Here is a 13,120-nt window from a genome sequence, read left to right as displayed (position 1 = left end):
TTATGAAAACTATTTCTGTAAAGTATAACATACTACTTCTGTTAAATGACACTTTTTAAATGACACAAAACTAGTTACACAAGAAATCAAATGAAGATACAAATAACAAAGAGAAAAATGAAGGTCTCGAGAGTCAATAGAATTATGGGTTTTTTGTTTTCATTTTTTTACCATCTGACCAAATTATATATTTAGCACGGGCTTCGAGAATGAAAGATGATGTTACATTAAGCATTAAAGAAAATTCCCAGGGGGCAGCAAGGTGGTGCAGTGGATAGAGCAATGGCCCTTTAGTCAGGAGGACCTGAGTTCAAATCCAACCTCTGACCAAACACTTGACAATTATCAGCTATGTGACCCTAGGTAAGTCACTTAACCCCAATTGCCTTAAAAAAAAAAAAAAGAAAAGAAAAAAGGAAAGAAAATTCCCAGAGCAAGTGTCATGATCATCTTGTACTAGAGATTGTATAATTCTGTTAAACAAAAATCCACGGAGAGCCAGACAGCAAACTTCAATCCCAAGGTGGATGATATTTAGGAGATACAAAGTCAGAAGTGAAAAGAAGTGCAGATTTAATAGAGACCTTGACACAGGGCTCATTCTACTGATTATATAAGCAAAGGATTTCAATTTCAATAAAACTTTTTAATGCTAAACTATACCCATGAGAAATTGAACACTGTACACTAGTAACTCTTACAAACAACAAGCATTACAGCATAAATGTTTAAAGCCCACTTCATGATCAGACATAGCAAAGCAGGAAGCTTGTAAGACTTAACATTTAGTGAAAGTTAACACTTCCAATATTGTAATGTCTTTAGAGGAGAAAACAAAATGCAGAGTCAACATTTGAGGTTGGTTATTTTGACTCAGAAGCAGCATAACTTATCAGAATAAGCAATGGATTTAAGAGTCAGATAACAGGCTTCAGTGCTCTAGCTCTGCCATTGACTATGATTTTGTTTGATGGATGGTCACAAATTTCTGCTTCAGTTTTCTCTTTATAAAAGAGAAATTACTACTTTATCTTCTAGAATAGTAGCATGGTATGGTAAAGCACTGCACTAGGAGTCAAAAGACTTGAGTTCAAGTCCTAATTCTGACAATTGCTAGCAGTATAACCACAGGGAGACTAACCTTTTCTGTACCGATTTCATCTATAAATTGAGAATACTAATAACTTGCACTATATACTTAAGAGTATAGTTATCAGTAAAAGGCTTTGTCAAGCTTAAAAATTGCTATAAAATGTGACTTATGCCTAGTTTCCTTTCAACTCTTCCACTATGTGATTCTCAACAAATCAAACTTTCCCTGAGGTCATCTCTTTATTGATAAGGTGGAGGGGGTTTGGATTAGATGATTCCTCCATCACATATAAGACCTCTTCTAGCTCCAAAATGCTATTAATTCAGCAGTGCTTTTTGTGATAGCAAAGAACTGGAAACAAAGTAGTTGTTCACAGACTGGAAAATGGCTAAATAAATGGTGGTACATGAAAATTATGGAATATTATTGTTCCAAAGAAAGACCATGAGGAATTGAAACGTGGAAAATATAAACTGATGTAAAAATAAAGTGATCAGAATCACGAAAACAATATTCACAATGACGACAATGTTAAAACAGAAAGAATAATAAAAGCTGAAAGCTATATAATTGTGATGACCAAACTTGGCCCTAGAAAGGGGAAAATCACGGGAATGGAATGTTGCATATGTCGTCAAATGTGATCGATGTTCTGGTTGGTTTTGCTCAACTTCCCTTGCAAAGTTTTTTTTTTTTTTTTTTAAAGATTTGATGGGTGGGGATTGGGATATATTTGGAAATAAAAGCAGCTTCATCCATATACATATATATATATGGAAAGAGAAGGAAAAGGAAAAGGAAAGAGAGGGAGAACTTTAAAGTTTGCAACCTTACTTTATATCTCACATTTTTATCTCTTTATATCTAACAACTCTCTGAACAGCTTTATTGCTGTTATTATCCCCTTTTTACAGATGAAGAAACTTCAGCTGAGAGAGGTTACATGACTTGTCCCAAGGCTCTAATAAGTGTCTTGGGAAAGATTCAACTCAGGTCTTCCTGACTTCAAGTCCAGCACTCTACCCATTATGTTACCAAACTATCAATAAAATGAATATAAGGTTAAAATAAAAAGACTTCATATAAAATTTTAATGCTATGAATTCTAAAAACAATATATTTTGGGAGCTGTGGAGTGAAACTAATCTAAAACTCCCCAAATGTGAAGGCTATTTTATACTTGGTTGTTTCAAGATATATAATATATATTTACAAAATTGGCTCCTAACTGCTTTGGGTCCACATTCGAACACATAACAACACATGGCTAAAAAGACTACTGTAGGAGAGTAGTTTTGTTTAGGGAAATAGCAGTTTCTTTGCCAAAATGTTTCTTAAAGTCAGGTAAGACAGAAATATAGGTTAAGCCAATTTTTTCTAAGAGTATATGTGTTGCTAGTACATCACTATCTTGTCTAGTAAATTGCAGTTCACTGATGTCATCAAAGAGAATTGGCCTAAGAGTTGTGGTATAGTGGAAGGGCATAGGCTTTAAAGTCAGAAGATGTGAGTTCAAATCCCAGCCTTCATGCTTACTATGTGACTTTTGGCAAGTCGTTTAATTTCTGCACCCTAGTTTCCTAATGTGTAAAATGGGGAATAATAATAACCACCACTTCAACTCTCCAGAGTTATAATGAAAAAACACTTTGCAAACTTTAAAATGAAATATGAAATATATGTCAAGTATGACTTACCTTGGGCTGCTGTGGTGTGCATAACAGTTCCCAACCTTTGAGTTATGACTATAATCACTTTTAATGTGGGGGAAAAAAAATCCCTTCACAGATTCACAGTGATCTCTGTACTATTAGTATACGTTAAGAAAATGGATAATGACAGAAAGTTATTACAAATTCAGCAACTTTAAAATCTGTATTTTTATAAATCACAACAATCTATATATTTGAAAAACATTAATGCTCCTTCATGTAAGACATGGATTCAAAGATCCCCTGGAATAACATGGAACCCTCTCTCCCAACCCACTCCAGGGTTCCACAGCCTAGAGACTAGGAATGCTGGTAGAGTGGAAAAAGTATGGTATGGGTATGGAGTCAGAAGAGTGTTCGAGATCCTGGCTTTGTCACTGACTGTGATTTTGGACTAGTTGCTTATATCTCTCTGGGCTCCAGGTTCATTTGTAAAATGAGTGAGAATACCAACAGTGCTTCTCTCACAAAATTGGTAAAATCAAATGAGATGATGCATAAAACATTTTGTGAACTACAAGGTGTTATATAAAACATCACTTATAATGATGGCACTAATATAGTTATGCTCCTTGTTTTTAATATAGTCAACACCAGTATTTGAATGCACAACTTGTTAGAGAAAGCTGTTTTATTCATTATTGGCAAAAATAGAGAGAGAGAGAGAGAGAGAGAGAGAGAGAGAGAGAGAGAGAGAATGAAAAATGTAGGTGATATAAAAACAAAAGACAGCAACAAAAACCTGAGTTGTTAAACCAATTTGTTTCTGATCTAGAAACTAATCCAAAAATTTGGGAGTCAAAGGTTCAGTTTTTGAAGAAAAAGAGTTCCTTCCTGCATGCATGCATGCTGTGTTGAAGTGTTAAATAAGTAGTAGTAAAGGGGTGACCCCTAATAAAGATCTAAAGAACTCTTTATGGTTCACAGAAGGAGCTAAACTTATTAGGCCAGGGTAGTTCTTGGCCAAAATTCGGTAGGGAGAAAGAAGCCCTAGTAGCCAGATCCCTTTTTTACCACCACCACCATCAGATGCAGAAAACATGCTGAAGCAAACATTCAGACTAAGGAGATTTGGTGTTAGAGATTTCCTTTTAAGTTGTTATGATACTGAAAAGCAAAGACATATGAACAGGAAGAAGGAAATGCTCTTTTGCAGTTTTAGTTAAGATTGCCATCCAAAGACCAGGCAACAATTTGAAATTGTTAGGTGCTGTGGTATGGTGGCCCAAAAAACATTCGTGTTTTTAGGGCTCTCTGAAGTTCACCTGTGACAGGATACCTCTGTTCTAAGAATATCTCTTCCTCAAGGTCCTGCTCTCTCCCATAATTTCCTTTGTTGGAATGGAAACCTCCATGCTCTACACCTGGGAGAGTGGAAGTGTTGCCTCCCTGGCCAATATCTAAGCTCCCTGCTTATGACATCATAATTAAAAAAAAAAACCCAAAACAAAACAAAACCAAAAAAAACCAATCAGATGTGCCCGAGACCCTGCCCTTCACTACACAAAATTCATGTTCCTCTCAGGTGGTAATATTGCTCCTCTTGACTACCCAGAGCTTCGTTCATGAGAGCAGGCCTAACGGGAAGGGAATTATTTTGTATCCCTTCTTGGGTTTTAAAAGTATTGGAGGCTGCAGGTACTTAATAATTGCTTCTAGACTGATCAACTACTGTGGCTGGTTCTGGAAGTTTATGTTGGGGGCTGTACTCATTTTGAAAGTGTCATTTGCTGCCAGGCTATAAAACCTTTCTTTACTCCCATCCCTGGATTTCTCCACAATTTGAAAATGATCCCAACTGTTTATTACCTGTGTGACCATGAGCAAAACATTTAACTTCTCTGGGACTAGGTTTACTCATCCGTAAAATGAGAGGGCTGGACTTAGATCAAGGGTTTTAAACCTTAATTTTATCATGGACCCTCCTTTTGGCAGTCTGAAGTCTATGGATCCCTTCTTGCAATAATGTTTCTAAGTAAATGAAATACTAAATTTCAGTTAGAGGTTAGTGAAAATAAAGATGCATTTTTTCCCCATCCAAGTTTAGACCACCCCCCCACCCCCAATCTATACACAGAGCCTTTGAGAAGTTGGTCCTTGGACCCTCAGTTAAGAACTAAAGGGCTAGACGACATGCTGTAGAAGTGGTCTCAATTTTATGCAGTCTGAGTTGTTTTGCCTTTGAGGGAATGGGGAAGGTCATTCTTAGTATTACCATTAGTTTGACTTCCTTGCTGACAAGAGCATAAAAGGTCCAGTCTATGAGGAGGCGATGTTTGAGGTTTTAGCAGAATATCCATTGCCCCATAGGAACAAAACCCTTCGGACCTTAGAAATTGTAGCCTTTAAATCCTTTTTTAGCAAAGTCATTTCATTGCAATTTACAGTCCATTAGTGCCTCATTGTATCTTTAGTTTGAGTCACTGGACTGGCCCAAGTTAGGCCTACCCCAGAATAACCTCTGAAGTCTTTTATGGCTCTAAATGTGTGATACAACTCTACCCAAAACTCCTGCAAAGAACTAGAACCATGATGTCAAACTTAGATAGAAAGCCCTTCCCCCCAGCTTTACAAAAAGATCTTGGTGGGTTGCATAATGACTTAGAAACCATGTATTAATATTATTTGTGTTCTGCTGTATTTTTATTTTTTGTTAAATATTTTTTCAATTATATTTTAATCTGGTTCAGGTCACTCTGAGTGCCTGACACCTCTGGACTTTAGAACTTATTGAATCTTGCCTTAAAACATGGTATAGTGATAAAAGCACTGGATTTGGGGGTCAGAGAATGTGGGTTCAAATTCCAGTTCTGATATTACTTCTCCATGTGAGCTCAGGCAAGTTACCTAACATTTATGGGTCTTGATTTCCTCATCTGTAAAACAAGGGTGGTGGTGGTTGTGGTTTAGGTGACCTAAGATCCCCCTTTCAGCCCTGTATAGATGACTGCTATGACTCTTAAAAGATGCTTCCTATCTCCTTTATGTATCTATAGCATATTACGACATTCTCCCACAAATTTACTGATTTGAGTTTTTTACTCCCATCTAAATCAGTGATTTTCTCAAACTCTTCCCCATTCACAGACCACTTCACTAGGGCAAAAAGAGAACCTTACCCTAACCTACCATGTTCCCTCCCCTTTTAAATCCCTCAATGGAACTAATGGGACAAGTAATTCTTTTTTTTTTTTTTTAAACATACTAAGGTGCATTTGATTTCATTTACTTCACACTAAAAAGTATGGCAAATTGTTACATTTGAAAAATTAATACCAGCAACTGGAAAAACCTCATTAATCAGTAGTTCTTGGACTATATTTAAAGTACCCATTCTCTCAGAAAAATATAAAATATAGAAGAGGACACAAGAAATGTGGGAAAATTAAAGTAGTAATAGTTCACATTTACATAGCAAGCTATATTTACCTAGTACTGCCCTCAACACATACAAGGTAAATAGTGAATTATCTTCATTTTATGCACAAGATCAAAAAGATCAAGTGACCTGCTTGTCCAACTAATAAGTTTTGAAGCTAGAACTTAAATACAGGACTTCTGCTTCCAAATATACAGTCACCTACACTATACCACACTCTCTAAAAGTCATACCTTTATATTATATTCAGTCATTGTTTAGTCCTGTCCAACTCTTCGTGATCCCATATGGGGTTCTCTTGGCAGAGATACTGGAGTGGTTTGTTATTTCCTTCTCCAGCTCATTTGACAGATGAAGAAACTGAGACCAACAGACTTAAATGACTTGCCCAGAGTCATACAGCTAGTAAGTGTCTGAGGCCAGACTTGAATTCGGGAAGATCAGTCTTCTTGACTCCAGACCAGGCACTCTTGCCCACTGAACTACCTAGCTGCGCCCTCTAATATATAGTAATAGCCTAATTTTTACAAATTATTTTCATGAACTGTTTAAATAACTGGTAAGTGGAGAAGATTAATGACTTGTGTAGCATGAAATTTTGTTTATAACAAAATCCTAGGAATTCACTTTCCTTAAAAAATCTAAATTATCTTATGTTCCTCCTCACTCCCAATTAATTCAGTCATTTTGGATGAAAGGTTATTTGTTGACAGAAAGAGACCAACTGTGAAGAAGTGTAGTCACTCAGAATATGACTTGACTAAACTCATTAACTGGAGAGGGAAATGGCAAACCACTCGAATATTTTTGCCAAGAAAACCCCATGAACAGCACTAAATTGATAAATCAGATGACACTGGAAGATGAACCCCTCATATGAGGTGTCCAATAAGCTACTGGAGAAGAGTAGAGGACAACTACAAGTAACTCCAATACTAAAGAAGTGTCTGGGCCAAAGGCTAAAGGAAGTTCAGCTGCAGCAGATGCATCTGGCAACGAAAAGAAAGTCCAATGCTGCAAAGATATAGACAGTGTCATGAAAACAACAAACATGAACTTAGACTTCAAGAGACAGTGGAGGACAGAAGGGCCTGCTGTAGTATGGTTTAAACAGAGTCAGATACAACCGAACAACCAAAAAACCCTCAATAATACCTTCTAATTACTACTAAAACTTTATTTTTAAATTCAATTTTCTTTTCAGCACTCAATTTCTCTCCCTCCTCCCCAATGAGGGGAAAAAAAACACAACCTGTTACAAACATCATCAAGCAAAACCAATCCCCCCATTGGCCATGTCTCCCCCCCCCCCAAAAAAAATCCTCATTCTGCAGTCTGAGACCATCACCTCTCTATCTGGAAGTGGAATGTTTCATTATGAGTCCCATGTAATTGTGACTGGTCATTGTGTTGATCAGAGTTCCTAAGCCTTCCAAAGTGTTTCTTCCAATACCTTCCAAAGTATTAAGTGTTCCACTCAATTCACTTTGCAACAATTCATAAAAATTTTCCTTGGTTTCTCAAGAAACCACTCCCTTCATCATTTCTTCCAGCACAATGGTATTCGATCACATTCATATACCACAACTTCTTTGGCTACTCCCAACTGATGAGTACCCCCTCAATTTCCAATTCTTTGCCACCTTGAAAAGAGCTGCTATAAGTATTTTTGCACATATGGGTCCTTTTCTTCTTTCTTTAATCTCTTTGAAGGTACAGACCTAGTAGTGATATTGCTAGGTGAAAGGGTATGTGTAGTTTAATAGTTTTTTGGTACAACTAAATTTTCCTAAGGAACTCTAATAAGCAAACAATTCTTTTAATTGACCAAATACCTAATGCTCAATGCTAAATCATGGAAGAAGTGAATGCAGTGACAAAATACCTCCTTTCTGAGCTAGAGTTGGAAGGGAAAGGATTTCCATAATTAGTCAAAGAAGTGCCTTATTGTATAAAAGTGGTCATTTCAACCCAAAGAAATAAATTAATGGATTCCAATAACCTTCCAAAACTAAGATGAACTCAAGAAAGATAAATGCTATAAAAGTCAAATTCCTCCATTATCTAAAATACAGGATCTTCACTTAAAAAGCATTCTTACAAGTAACACCCTGCCCCCTACAACAGGCTGGCTCTTTCAGTCATCATCCAGGGGAGCAACACCTGTGGAGAAGAGGCCTATCATTTCTGCCATTATCAACACCAACTATCAACCATCTTCTACTGTCGGAGCAGGTAAACCAGCCTAGTCAAAGCAACAATTGACAAGCAAGTCAAGCCACTGCTAACCACCTCAACCACTACAACTACCACTTCTCATATTTAGGCAGCATGGTGATAACATGTAAGGTCCAGCACTTCCCTGACAGATTCTTCCTTCTCACCTACAACATATGGAGGTTTTACCTAAAAGATAAAGCTGACTTCAGGACTTGATTGGCCTATGTGATTCATCCCTTCTGTGACCACAGCTTCCTTTTCCCTTCCCTTCAGAGGCAGCTAGTAGGATAGAGCATTGGGACTGGAATCAAGAAGTCCTAGGTTCAAATCCAGTCTCAGACACTTACTAGCTGTGTGCCTGTGCAGGTCACTTAACCTCAGTTTCTTTAACTGTAAAATGGGGATAAATAGCACCTACTTTGCATGGTCTTGAGGATCAAATGAGGTAGTATTTGTAAAGTGCTTAACACAGCGCCTGGAACACGGTAGGCACTTGATAAATGCTTAACATCTTCCTTCCTCCTCTTCCTAACCTCCCTCCAGTCAACATGGAGTGGGGGAGTCCAAGAGAAGCTAAGTGCCACTGTATTTGTGCTGAATATCCTTGCTAAGTGGGGGCAAAGCAAACTTGTGTCAAATATTTAATGATTTTCAAGTGCTTCATTTCGTCCTAACATCACCTCAGTGTTGGTGTTACAGCCAATACTGGCCCTGCTCCCAGCCCAACCTAGAAGCCATCATCCAGGTGAAACAAATCCTGTGAAGAAGCCCCCTATCTCTGCCACCACCCATACCAACTGTCAACCAACTGTAAACTCAAGGGTCCTAAGTACAGTAGAAATAGATTTGATATCGTTAATGGAAATGACACTAAAGAAGATGCATTACCATCTCCCTTGCCACAGTACTCTTAAGGAACACGATGCCTTTTCATCTGCCCTGCAGCTAAAACTTCCCAGATGTGTTATCTCCCCTATTAGAATTAATCATTGAAGAGTAGAGATTGTTTTTCTATCTGCATCCCCAGTGCTTAACACTGTGTTCTGCACACATTAAGTGTTTAATAAATGCTTTTTCACTGACATAAAAAAAAGATGCCTCTCTGATCTACCATGTATTTTAAGTTGTTTCTGTAGCAGTCTAGTCTACTTCAGGGGTTGTAATCTGAGGTCCATGGGCTTCTTTTTAAATATTTTGTTAACTATTTCAATAAATTAGTTTCCTTATAGTACTATGTATTTTATGCATTTAAAAACATTCTAAGAAGTGATTCATAGGCTTTATCAGAATGTCAAAACATTCCAGATAATACTAAAAAAAAAAGTTAAGAACCCATAATCCACTTGCTTTCACTCCATATATACTCTTTTATGATCAAGGACATAAATAGCTAATAGGACCTAACAGAACAGTGAAAAGTTAAATAGGTCAGACAGTGACTGAATCCGTGACCCTGAAATCATTAGTACTATGATTTGAAATAAGCAACAGACAACACAAGAACTCACAAGGTCAAATAAAAAATAAATTCTAGAAAACACATTGTTTTTCTCCATCAGCCAAATTTGTGTAATTTACATTATAGGACTAGCCAAACAAAAATACTAACTAAAGCAAAAGGTAGAAATAACAACTTAAGTTCAAAAAGTTCTTGTGACCTTGGAAATCGACATTTTAGTTCTCTACGCTATAATTCCAAATGACAAATAGTATTTATCTACAAAGAACTTTAAGAAACTGACTTGTGTCTTTTAAATATTAAGCTGTCTATGAAGCTTGCTGTGATCATTTCAATTCAAAATAATCTCCCTGGCCTCTAAACTCTTTACAGAACCTGTCAATAACATTTTTTTTTTAAATCACATACTACCTTGGTGTAGTTATGTATATCTGTACATCTTATCTCCTATAATAGATTGTATATGAAGAGCAATTACTAGGTCTTATATACTCTGTATATCCCTACAACACCCTGCTTTGACTTGGCTAGGATCCAACAACAAACAGGTCAATATGTGGTTTCAGCTGTTCTAAGTGAAGGACATATGCTTCCTACTATCACTACTCTTTATTTTTAAGTGTTTACATTAACATACAGCAAATAACCCAGGAACTCATAAGTCTGGAAAACATTTTCATTGACTACTATTACCCTCCCTTTTCCCCTGGCTCTCTACCAACTCTTCCCATATATTTATGATTATGATATGAGGTGGTACAATGGAAAAAGAACTGTTTTAGGGCTAGATTGTTTCTGTGATACCAGGCAACTTTCTCACTCTAAAAAACTGAAGGTGTATACCTCCATTTGCGGAGAGTTTCCACACAAGGAGTTTCCCACCAAACAGGAATAATATTTGTACTAGCCACTTCATTGGTCTGTTGTAAGGAAAATCTATTGCAAACTGTACTGCATTGAGTTATCATCATTATATACACCATTTTGTATATTAGGCTCTCAATAAATATTTGATTACTAATGGGTGAATAAAGAACCACCAGCATTATTTAGTAGTAATAAAATGTTAACTTCAAAATGCCTAAGAAATCTGTTTTAGCAGCCTATGTAAGCCTACTCAAATAACATGCAAAAATACTGCTTTGAGAAACTTTATGCAAATGTGCTTTTAGTTTCCCTAATTATATTACTACAGGATAAGAGCCTTAGAAAAATCCTAATGGAGACCACTGATACTCAAGCAAAAATCTCTTATTAGTTTGAATGCTGTTACTTTAAATTCAAATTCAATTCCATTTATGTACAAATACATTTCTAAACATTATACCTGGGGATGTTCTGATATAGAGTACTGATCCTTAAGTCAAAAAGACCTGGGCCTTAAGGTAGCCAGAAATCTCTTTACCATCAGTACAGAAGTTACTGTGTGACTAAATGGATAAAGTCATTTAACATCTCAATGCCTATGCTGTAGAATATTTTGTTCCATTCTTTCTTTAAATTCAAGGAGGAATTCACTGAAGCATGTATGAGTGTGTGTGGTGGGAGGAGTGGTGAAAGGGAGCAGCAAACCAGACCATTTTATGTGGGTGAGACAACCTTATTGCAACGACAAATCTTGGTCCAGAAGCACAGATGATTAAAATTTTCTTCTGGTCTCAGCAAAGAGATTTCAGGCAGAATATCGATCTCATTGCTTAACTTTTTGGGGGGGGGGGGCGGTAAGGGGCTGGCTCTGGAGGAATATTGGTAAAATGAGTAAGGTGTAAAAAAAAATGATGAAACTTTTAAAAATAATGGGTTCGGGTCCAGCTCTAGACACTTTTTTCCTGACTGAGCATATCACTTAATCCCAGACAACTCTCTAGGAATATAAACTGAAAAGTGCAATACATAAAAGGCAGTGAGAGATTCCTGGGCTGGGGCAAGGGGAAGGTTCCCTAAGTTAATGAAATGGGGCGGGGGGGGGGGGGGGGGGAGATATCCTTTTACCTACATCTTATTTAAGCCAACTTTGTAAAGTAGGTTCTCAAATATTACTATTTATATACCCCAATTTATTTTATCTGTACCTTATATACTTATATATCCCAATGTGTCTTATCTGTTTTATGTATTTTTGTAAACATTCCAATTTATTGGGACATATATATATATACACACACATGCCAATTTACTGGGACATATATTTACATACCCCAATTTGTTTGGATATATACTTATACATACACATACATATATATTCACACATACATACACACAATTTATATATCCGTTTTACAGACGAGGAAACTGCACCTCGGATTACTTTGTGACCTTGGACAAGGCACCTGGCCTTTCGGGAACTCGGTTTCCTTTTGTGTAAAATGAGGGGGTGGGGACTAGATGGCTCCTCTGGTTCCTTCCAGCTTGAAAGCTACATGATCTTAGGACCTGTACTCATAGTCCCACAGGTAATAAACATCAGAGACGAGTTTCAAGGTCAGGTCTTTCCTGACTCCCAAGTCCAGTGAGTTTCCAAAATACCATGCACGCCTTAAACTTTAAATATTAAAGTTTTAAAATGCTTTTCCAGCTGTACGACTTAACTTTTATTTTTTTATAGGCGTTAGACGGCCTGCTCTCTCAGATCTCTCCCACCTGTGGACTGACGGCTCGTTCTAGGATCGGCTTGGGATCCCATTGAAACAAAACGCCGCACCGAGCAGTCGCTTGAACGCTGGCCGGTTCGGTGTGTCACGGTGCAGAGCCGCGCACTCCCCAGTGCGGCCAGACCAAGAGCGGAGGAGCATCCCAAGCAGCCCAGGAGAGGCTACGTTCCCAGGCCTTGGCTTACAGTCACCAACTTTGGCTCCACGTCCTCACACGGACTGTGGCGGGGATTCTGTCGCCGGCTAACCCGGGGAGCGGGCAGCCTTGCCGACCAGGAAAGTGCCTTGGCCCATTCTCTCCCCCCAAGCCCCATAAATAAGCCGGGCCGGTGCTTCCAGGCAGCCGCCCCCCACCCTCTCAGACCCGGCCTCAGGAGAAGACAGCCCTGGAGAAGAAGGGCCCTCCGGGACGAGGGGGTCCCGGGAAGCCGAGGCGGCCTCGGAGCCCTAGGGCCCAGGCCGCCGAGCCTCGGCGAGCGCCACAGGATCGGCACGGGTATCGGGGCACGCTTACCACTCCGGCAGAGGCGAGCGAGGCCGTGGGAGGAGATCAGTCACGTCCGTTACCGGGGCCGCCGCCGCCGCTGCAGCCGCCGCCTCGCTCGG

At 38.4% G+C, this 13,120-nt stretch overlaps 1 protein-coding gene across 3 annotated transcripts in view; it reads right to left on the bottom strand.

The window, feature by feature from the left end:
* Window positions 1–13,120, bottom strand: part of CALU (calumenin) — a 32,448-nt gene extending 19,328 nt beyond the window's left edge. For all 3 annotated transcript variants that reach the window (XM_027840144.1, XM_027840143.1, XM_027840145.1), the window contains exon 1: window positions 13,029–13,120. The gene's annotated coding sequence lies outside the window, so the exon portion shown is untranslated. The remainder of the gene's footprint in view (window positions 1–13,028) is intronic.

Source organism: Vombatus ursinus, unplaced genomic scaffold (assembly GCF_900497805.2).
Source record: "Vombatus ursinus unplaced genomic scaffold, bare-nosed wombat genome assembly UNPS02014839.1, whole genome shotgun sequence".
In the NCBI taxonomy this organism is placed as follows: domain Eukaryota; kingdom Metazoa; phylum Chordata; class Mammalia; order Diprotodontia; family Vombatidae; genus Vombatus; species Vombatus ursinus.
This window is presented reverse-complemented; position numbering and strand designations above follow the sequence as displayed.